Source organism: Physeter macrocephalus, chromosome 21, assembly GCF_002837175.3.
Source record: "Physeter macrocephalus isolate SW-GA chromosome 21, ASM283717v5, whole genome shotgun sequence".
NCBI lineage: Eukaryota > Metazoa > Chordata > Mammalia > Artiodactyla > Physeteridae > Physeter > Physeter macrocephalus.
Window position 1 is genome coordinate 106,730,447 of NC_041234.1, and position 9,137 is coordinate 106,739,583.

Below are 9,137 nucleotides of genomic sequence, written 5' to 3' on the forward strand. Positions count from 1 at the left end.
CATTACTCAAACAGAAATGAAAAAGATCAGATCTGAGATCATACCATCTGATTTCAGTCTGTTTAATTTCTTTTTGCTTCTTGATGCTGAAAACATTACCAGAATGTGGCACACAAGTTCACAAGCTGGGCCTCCTCTTTCCTTTCATCTGTTTTGCTTATTCTGCAACACAGTCTCCCACATATTTTAAGTGGAACATTGTGTTTCCATGACCCACCAAAGTTGAGTTCAAATCCAAGGAGATGAAGTGTTCAGAGGCAGACAGGGCTGGCCTAGGGTGTAGACCAAGTGTGGGCAACGTGGGAGATCTGGGCCTTGCACCTAGTAGGAGCACATCAGGAATATCTGAAGAAGGGCAGAAGGGAGGAAAGAAGGTGGAGGGCGGAGAGGAGGGGGAAGGAAAGATGGAGAAAGGAAGTGGGGAGGAAGAAAAGGATCTTGTGAGGAATAAAACACAACTAACACTGATGAGTGCCAAAGGATGGCCAGAAGGTTCCCTGGGAGAGGGCCCTTCATAGAGCCCTCCATCTTGGATGTCTCTTGGCTGTTTGGGGGCTGGGCGCTGGGCTGCTACTCTACTCCGGGAGTTGCCTGCAGCGGAGCTCATTGTTCAGAACCTTCTTGGGATCAGGGTCGGGCAGATCGACTTCTTTTCCTAGCAAGCGTGAAGCCACAGCCTCTCCTGCCAAGCAGAAAGACCAAACGTCAGTGCTTCTGAGGGCTCGTTATGAGAAAAGGGAAGGGCCACGCGCCTGGTGCCAGGGGGAAAGAAGGGAACCTTGCAAGGGCTTAGGCTCTCTCATAAGGGAGGCCAGCGCCCAGTTTGTGCACCCCTGGGGAAAATAGGAGTCATCAGACTGGATTTGCTTGATCTGTACTTACGGCTGGCCTCCCTCCACCCAGCCCCCTGATCAGCATCTTCACAGCGGAGGATTCCTTTCAGCAGCTGGAGGGCCCGTCCTCCTCGTGGACCCCAGCTCTCATTTGCTCTGGGCTAGGCAGGCCTCTCCCATCAGCAATCCGTCCCTACTGATTATCCCTCCACATGCTCTCATCTCTCAAATGAAAAAGAGAGAAAGAAATCTCCTCTTGTCCCTAATTGTCCCTCCCGTTCCACTCCACTTCTGTTCCCCTTTACAGTGAAACATCGCGAAACAATTGTCTATACTATGCTGTCTCTACTTCAACTCCATTTCCTCTCCGAACCTGTTCCATCAAATCCTTCCACTTCCCTTCACAGGCACCGCCCTAATCGAAACCACCATCCGCTTTGATAGGGACTACTGGGAAAGCACCTTAACTGGTTTTCCTGTTTCGATCCTCAGTCTCCTCTGAATCGTTCTCCACATGGTAGTCAAGGTAGTCTTTTAAACACATGAAAGGATGCTCAACATCTCTAATCATTAGAGAAATGCAAATCAAAACTACAATGCGATATCATCTCACACCGGTCAGAATGGCCATCATCCAAAAATCTACAAAAAAAAAAAGTCTACAAACAATAAGTGCTGGAGAGGGTGTGGAGAAAAGGGAACCCTCTTGCGCTGTTGGTGGGAATGTAAATTGATACAGCCACTATGGAAAACAGTATGGAGGTTCCTTAAAACCACCATACGACCCAGCAATCCCACTACTGGGCATATACCCTGAGAAAACCATAATTCAAAGAGTCATGGACCACAATGTTCATTGCAGCTCTATTTACAATAGCCAGGACATGGAAGCAACCTAAGTGTCCATCGACAGATGAATGGATAAAGAAGATGTGGCATGTATGTATACAATGGAATATTACTCAGCCATAAAAAGAAACGAAATTGAGTTATTTGTAGTGAGGTGGGTGGACCTAGAGTCTGTCATACAGAGTGAAGTAAGTCAGAAAGAGAAAAACAAATACCGTGTGCTAACACATATATATGGAATCTAAAACAAACAAAAAAAAGTTCTGACGAACCTAGGGGCAAGATGGGAATAAAGACGCAGACCTACTAGAGCATGGACTTGAGGACACGGGGAGGGGAAAGGGTAAGCTGGGACGAAGTGAGAGAGTGGCATGGACATATATACACTACCAAATGTAAAATAGATAGCTAGTGGGAAGCAGCCGCATAGCACAGGGAGATCAGCTTGGTTCTTTGTTACCAGCTAGAAGGGTGGGAGGAAGGGAGACGCAAGAGGGAAGAGATATTGGGGATATATGTATATGTATAACTGATTCACTTTGTTATAAAGCAGAAACTAACACACCATTGTAAAGCAATTATACTCCAATAAAGATGTTAAAAATAAATAAATAAATAAATAAAAATACAAATAGGACCTAGAATACCACTCGACAATAAAAGAGAGCAAACTATGGATACACACAACTTGGATGACTCTCAAGGGAATTAAGCTGAGTGAAAAAAACCAATCCCCAAAGGTTACAAACTGTATGACTCATTTACATAACATTCTTGACAGGACAACATTGTAGAAATGGAGGACAGATGAATGGTTGCCAATGGCAAGAGACTGGGGGGAATGGGGAGGGGGTTGAGGCTAAGGGAGCAACGGGATGGAATCTTGTAATGATGGAACTATTTTGTATCCTGACTGTGGTGGTGGATATATGAGTCTACGCGTGATAAAGTTGGATAGAATTAAATACACACACGAGTACAAGTAAAACCAGGGAAATAATAAGATTTGTAGATTGTACTAATGTCAGTATTCTGGTGCTGATCTTGTACTACAGTTTTGCAGCGGCGGAAACTGGGTAAGGGGTCCATAGGACTTCTCTGTATTATTTCTTACAAACGTATGTGAATCTACAATTATCCCAAAAGAAAAAAGAAATAGGAAAGCAATGTAAATCAGGTCATGTCATGCCCCAGGGGTGAAGCCATTCATTCACTAGCCTCCCATTGATTTTGGAATAAAACCGTCTGACTATTGACTAGGATGCAGTCCATGATCTGGTCCGTGCCAGCCTGTCCAGGCTTATGCTACCCTCCCCAGCTCTCCTGGTGCCAATAACAACCACCACCTCTTAGTCCTAAAGCAGTTAAGATTTGCCCCCTCCTGGCTTTCATATGTCTGCTCCCTCTTTTTGCAAGGCTTTTCCCTGGCTCTTCCTATGGTTGTTTCTTCCATAACTTTCAGGGCTCAGCTTAAATGCCACCTCCTCCTTTCCTAACCACACAATTTGCACCCTCTCCTTTTGCTGCACAGGCCTAATCCCAAATTTGATTATTTTCTCACTTCTTAATTGTCTGTCTCCCCACTAGATTGCAAGCTCCCAGGGCAGGGTGGAGGGTGTTCTGCTTGACTCTGCCATGTATCCTCAGCGCCTGGCACTGTGCCTGGCACACGGTGAGGGCCCAGTAAACCGAAGGTTGAGTGAATGAATGAGTAGCCACGTGCCGCTTTGCCATCAGTGCCTTTTCGAATGATGCAAAGCCCTCTGCATGGTAGCTCTGGGCTCATGATGGGGCTCCTTTCGCTCCCCCCCCGGCCAATTACTAAGGGGAAGGGTCGCCGGTGGGTCCTTCGGCGTCGCTCAGAACCACGGGGCTCCTGCAGTCTGGGGCCGAATCGGGGCGCGCTCCGGACACGGGCCGCTTTGCAGGGGGTGCGCTGGCTAGCGTAGGCCCCCGGTGAGGCCACCTTCGCTCGACTCTCTTTGTTGCTCCCACCTCCCCAGCGCCGGCCGCGGCTGTCTGCAGTGACTCGTGACTCCCCGCCGGCCTCGAGGGCTGCGGCGCGAGGGCGGGGGAGCCCCGGGCGCCCCCAGCCCGCCCTCCCCTCGGCCTCCGGGGCGGGAGCCGGCCCTCCAGGAATGCGCTCGCCCCGGTCTCCTCGCAGCCACCTTCCCCTCGCGGCCGCGCCTTGCAGTCAGCGGGCCGCCCCGGAGGCGGGGGCACTTGGCCGCGCGGGGTGCGTGGCGCCCACGCCCCGCCCGCGGCCCGGCCGGCTCCCGCGCGCGCGCGCGCGCCCCGCACCGCAGCCCCCGCAGGCCGAGCCCCGGCTGGCGCACGCCCCGCCCCGCCCCGGGCCAGCCGCGCCCGCCCCCGCCCCCGCTCCCACGCGCCGCCGGCCTCGAGGGCTGCGGCGCGAGGGCGGGGGAGCCCCGGGCGCCCCCAGCCCGCCCTCCCCTCGGCCTCCGGGGCGGGAGCCGGCCCTCCAGGAATGCGCTCGCCCCGGTCTCCTCGCAGCCACCTTCCCCTCGCGGCCGCGCCTTGCAGTCAGCGGGCCGCCCCGGAGGCGGGGGCACTTGGCCGCGCGGGGTGCGTGGCGCCCACGCCCCGCCCGCGGCCCGGCCGGCTCCCGCGCGCGCGCGCGCGCCCCGCACCGCAGCCCCCGCAGGCCGAGCCCCGGCTGGCGCACGCCCCGCCCCGCCCCGGGCCAGCCGCGCCCGCCCCCGCCCCCGCTCGCACGCGCCCTCCCTCCCCGCCTCCCCCGCGTGCCCCTCCCCTCGCGCCCCTCCCGCGCCCTAGATCCACCGCCCGGCCGAGGGGGCTCAGTCCGCAGCCGCCGCCGCCGCCGCGCCTTGGTTTCGGTGCTGGCAGCGGCCGCCGCCGAGACAGCCGCGCGGGCGAGCATCCCCAGGCAGTAAGCCCGCTTTCTCTCCGCGTGTGCGTGCATGCGTGTGTGCCTCCCGCCCAGCGGGCCCGCGTCCCGGGGGAGCGGCTGCCCTCCTGCCCCGCCGCCGCCGGTCGCGGGCTGGCCCCTGGGGCGGGTATCTGGGGCCTCGGGCCTCGGCCGGCCGGCCGGGGGCGGGAGCTGCGGGATGGCCGGCCGCGGGGTCCCCTCCTCTGCCCTCCCGCCGGTGCGTGCCTCAGCCTCCCTCGGGCTCTCGCCGCAGGGGTGGCGGGCGGAGGGGACCGGGAGCGCCTGGAGGTGTGGGAAGCGGGAGGGAGGAGGGGGCTCTCCCCGGTTTCCTCTGCGGAATGGTGGGGAGTGGAGAGAGAGGGAAGGGGGCCCCTGGGCTTTCTGCCCGAGGATGGCGGGCAGTGGGGGTGTGGGGCGAGGTGGGGGGCACCTCTCGGTTTTCTCAACGAGGATAGCCGGCCGGGTGGGGAGAGCGGGTGAAGATGAAGTGGGGGGCTCCCCTCGGTTTCCTCCTCGTGGACGGGGAGGGAGTGAAGGGGGAACCGGCCTCGGTTCGCACGGCGAGGCGGGCGGGGGTGGGCGTGGGAGGGAGTGGAGGTGAGGGGCTTCCAAGGTTTGCTCGTCGGGGATGCTGTGGTGGGGAGGAGGAGGGGGAGGACCCGCGCTGGTTCTTCTCTAAGGGGATGGCGGGGGGTTGGCGAATGGGGGTGGGCGGGGGGGAGGCTTTCAGCTCCAGCGCGAAACCTAGAGAAGCAGGAGGAAGGTTTTGTAATATGGGTTGAGCCTTAGAAGGTGGATTTTCAAAACTGCAGGTGTGACCTTTCCGTCTCAAAAAGCGTGAAATCCCTACAAGGTGCCGTCAGTTCTAGGCTCTGGGAGAGAGGTTTCTGCTTTCGAAGTTTCTCTTTCTCTTCCATTCCTCGCGGCCTCTTCTAAGGCGTCCAGGACTAGGTGGAGGTTTGGAAATCAGCAAGGAAAGATTGTGTGTGGTTCGTGTTCGGTGCTATATTATCTTCTGCGTTTGAGACTGCGGGATTCTCAGGTTTGTTTTGATTTGCCCTTTACAATAAAAACCCTGTACCAGCGAGACCCCTTGGGAAAAGAAGAGAACAAGGTTTATTAAGGGGACTCCAGGTTTGGTTTTTGAATTTCCTGAAGTGCAAGAGATACGTCGTTGTAGCATTCTGCTTGGCTTTCAGAAGACGTAGGAATAGAATAAACCTATGTCTTTGCTGGAAGTCCCCTATATTCTTTTAAATTATTCCATCGGGATTATCTGAGCCCCCTTTGATTTGAATTTGGAATAGATCCAGATTTCCTAATTGGAGCCATCATTTTGTAATTGCCTGTAATTCTTTCCTGGGTTATCAAATCTATGGCAAGCTTATAGAGCAGCAGGAATAATTTTTTTTCGTTATCTTGATTAAGACAGTTTTAATGTAAATTTTATGTTGTTCTTTGGAAATGTGAGCATTTGCAGAATAGCATACATTTAACTTATGAGCCCCTTGGAATTTTGCAAAGCCTTTCCCTCCCCAGCTCATCTCCAGGAACAGAACCCTCCCCATTCTTTACACTGAGGAAGCAAGGGCTTCTGGGATGGTAGCTTTGCCTTTGGAAACTCATGCTCATATTTGCTTAGGAAGAATACATATTGAAAAGCTTTAGGCCTTTAATGTGGTGACGCTATACGTGCTTTCCCATTTTGGTTACATAAGGTTCCAATCTAGTCTTTACCTTCAGTCTTTAAAAATGCTTATTTAACATTTTTCAGAGCAAATATAATCTTTATGCAACAGGAAATTGGTCAGATACGCCATGATTTGTGTGAACCACCTACCAATAAGTATATAGCCTGAGACTACCATATGGATTCTGTAAGCATATATGGTTTTTGAAATTCTAGGCTTCCATTCCCATATTGAAGTTTTGGAGAAGGAAAGCGTTTTTTTTATTTTTTGGGTTTTTTTAACCAAGTCTAGATTTTTGAGTGAAACTTTTAAAAAATGGTGTAAGATTTAAATTGGGAAAATTCCTCTTATATGATACCAGGAAATTGAAGCTAATTTAATACGGACCACTTAAACATGATAATGTATTTGTGTACTGGAAATGATAAACTGGAAGTGTTTTAAGTGGAAACAGAGGTTTTGGTCTCAAAGGTGGACGAGAATGCATGTATTTTTTTTAATAAATTTATTTTATTTAGTTAGTTTTGGCTGTGTTGGGTCTGCATTGCTGCACGCGGGCTTTCTCTAGTTGCAGCGAGCGGGGGCTACTCTTCGTTGCGGTGTGCGGGCTTCTCATTGCGGTGGCTTCTCTTGTTGCAGAGCACGGGCTCTAGGCGCGCAGGCTTCAGTAGTTGTGGCGCACGGGCTTAGTTGCTCCGCGGCATGTGGGATCTCCCCGGACCAGGGCTCGAACCCGTGTCCCCTGCATTGGCAAGCGGATTCTTAACCACTGTGCCACCAGGGAAGCCCAGAGAATGCATTTAAACACTATTATTTGCCCCATTTCTAATGTTAATGTGATACCCTTTCTATATACTGGGCAATGATCTTAAAATAATACTTTAAAAATACAATTTAAATCTGACTGTTTTTTTCTCTTATGAATAGAATGCTGGGCGTGGTGAAATCTTTTGCAGAGAGAAGCTTGTGATGGTGGTGGGCCTTAAGTTTCTCTAGACAAAAGGAGTAAATGGAGTGTCTTTTACGCAGCTTTTTAAGAACCTGTTGTTTGCCCCGCGGGACCGGAGAAGGGAAAAGAAAAGATAAGGAAACTTGAAAAATTAACAAAAATATGATCAGATATCTTTCTAAATATTCTTTAAATTTTTGCTCATATCCATTTGAAAAGTAATTTGTAAGTCAAGGCTTTGCGTGAGACGTTGACTCTTACCTCTAAAGTTTTGACGTTAAAAACAAAAACAAACTGTCCACTGAAGGATGGCAGCTAACCTCCTGAGGCTGATCCACCCCTGTTTTCCTGCTTCCCACCTCCCGGTTGCCTTCTTGCCCTCTTGTGCCAGCGACTTTGGCTTTTATAATCTTGTGGGAGTTGAACAAATGTTCGTGATTGCTTGAACTTTGGGCCTTATCTGTTTGGCTGCTTTCCCCAACTTTTGCCTACAAAATTTTTTTGGTTAATTGAATTTTCCAGTTGTTTGGGTTTGGAGTAAAAGGGAGCAGACTGTAATTATTTTCTCTTAAAAGATCTTTTCTTTCAGCTCCTGTTGGACGAGAGCAAAGAAAGTTTCTTTCATTTTTTTTTTTTGTCAACAGAGTACTTAATTAAGCAGAATATATGACCATGTATTTACTCAACCAACATTTACTGAGTTGCCGCCTCTGTTGGAGGCTCTGTGCTAGGTGCCGGCATGCACAGTGGATAAGAAATGGCTCCTGCTTTCTGGTGCAGTTATTAAAATGAAAAATAGACAGTGAATTCGTTGTGAATAATCAAGAGGTGTCCAGAGTCTTTTGGACTTTAACATAGCACTTTATGTACAGTAAACATGCTTCAGCCATGCAAACAGGGGAGCCGTTTCTTTCCAGGGTATTAGTCACTGCATAAATTCCATCTCACCTTCCCAATGAAGACATACTTTGTCAGTTTGGGTAATAACATGGTTTATAAGTCGTCTTAAGGTCAATGGCCTTTTAACATTTTATGTAAAGTAATTAGGACATAGCAGATTCCTTGATATTAAAGTACAGCATTTTGTATGACTGTATAGAGAAATGAAAAGACAGCCAGGCCAGCATTCCTTCCTGTGACTTAAAGCAGCTTCTGACAGTAAATTGGGCCAAAAAATTTATTTTTCTATGGTCACCTTTGAATTACAGGTACTAATGAATGATGGAGCCCAGAGGAGTAGATAAGAGTAAATGGGAGAGCGAGTAAACCTTTGTCCTCCTGCAGGGCTGCCTACCGAGGTGGCTGAGAATTCCCATCTGCAGAAAGTGCTAGACGAGTGGTTTTTAACTGGGGCAGTTTTGTCCCCTAGGAGACATTGAACAATGTCTGGAGACAGTTTTGGCAGTCACAGCTTGGGGTGTGTCTAGTGGGTAGAGGTCAGGCAAAGGGCTTAAACATTCTAGGATGCAAGGGGCAGTCCCCCGCAACGGAGAGTCATCTGACCCAAATTGTCAATAGTGCTAAGGTTGATGTAATTTCCTCTATGAAATGCAGTAGAACTTAACTTCAGGAGAGTAGAGAACACTAGCAGTGTCTTGTGACTGAGTTGTTGGCTAAGCTTACTTTACTAGTCTTTAAAGTGACTAGTACCTGAACATCGACCCAAATCATGAAGACCAATAGAAGCTACAATTTATGGTACTTAGCTCTGTGCCAGGCACTTGTATACATTGTCTAGTCTCTTCATTTTTTAAATTAAGAACCAGGCTTAGGGGCTTCCCTGGTGGCACAGTGGTTGAGAATCAGCCCGCCGATGCAGGGGACACGGGTTCGTGCCCCGGTCCGGGAGGATCCCGCGTGCCGCGGAGCGGCTGGGCCCGTGAGCCATGGCCGCTGAGCCTGCG

General features: G+C 50.8%; 1 long non-coding RNA gene across 1 annotated transcript; it reads left to right on the plus strand.

Annotated features, from left to right (window-relative positions):
* The first annotated feature begins 4,462 nt into the window (after positions 1-4,462).
* LOC129391762 (uncharacterized) lies at positions 4,463-9,064 on the plus strand. The gene is made up of 3 exons (XR_008616440.1): positions 4,463-4,593; positions 5,406-5,635; positions 7,212-9,064. It is a non-coding gene; the product is annotated as an uncharacterized lncRNA (long non-coding RNA).
* Positions 9,065-9,137: the final 73 nt, after the last annotated feature.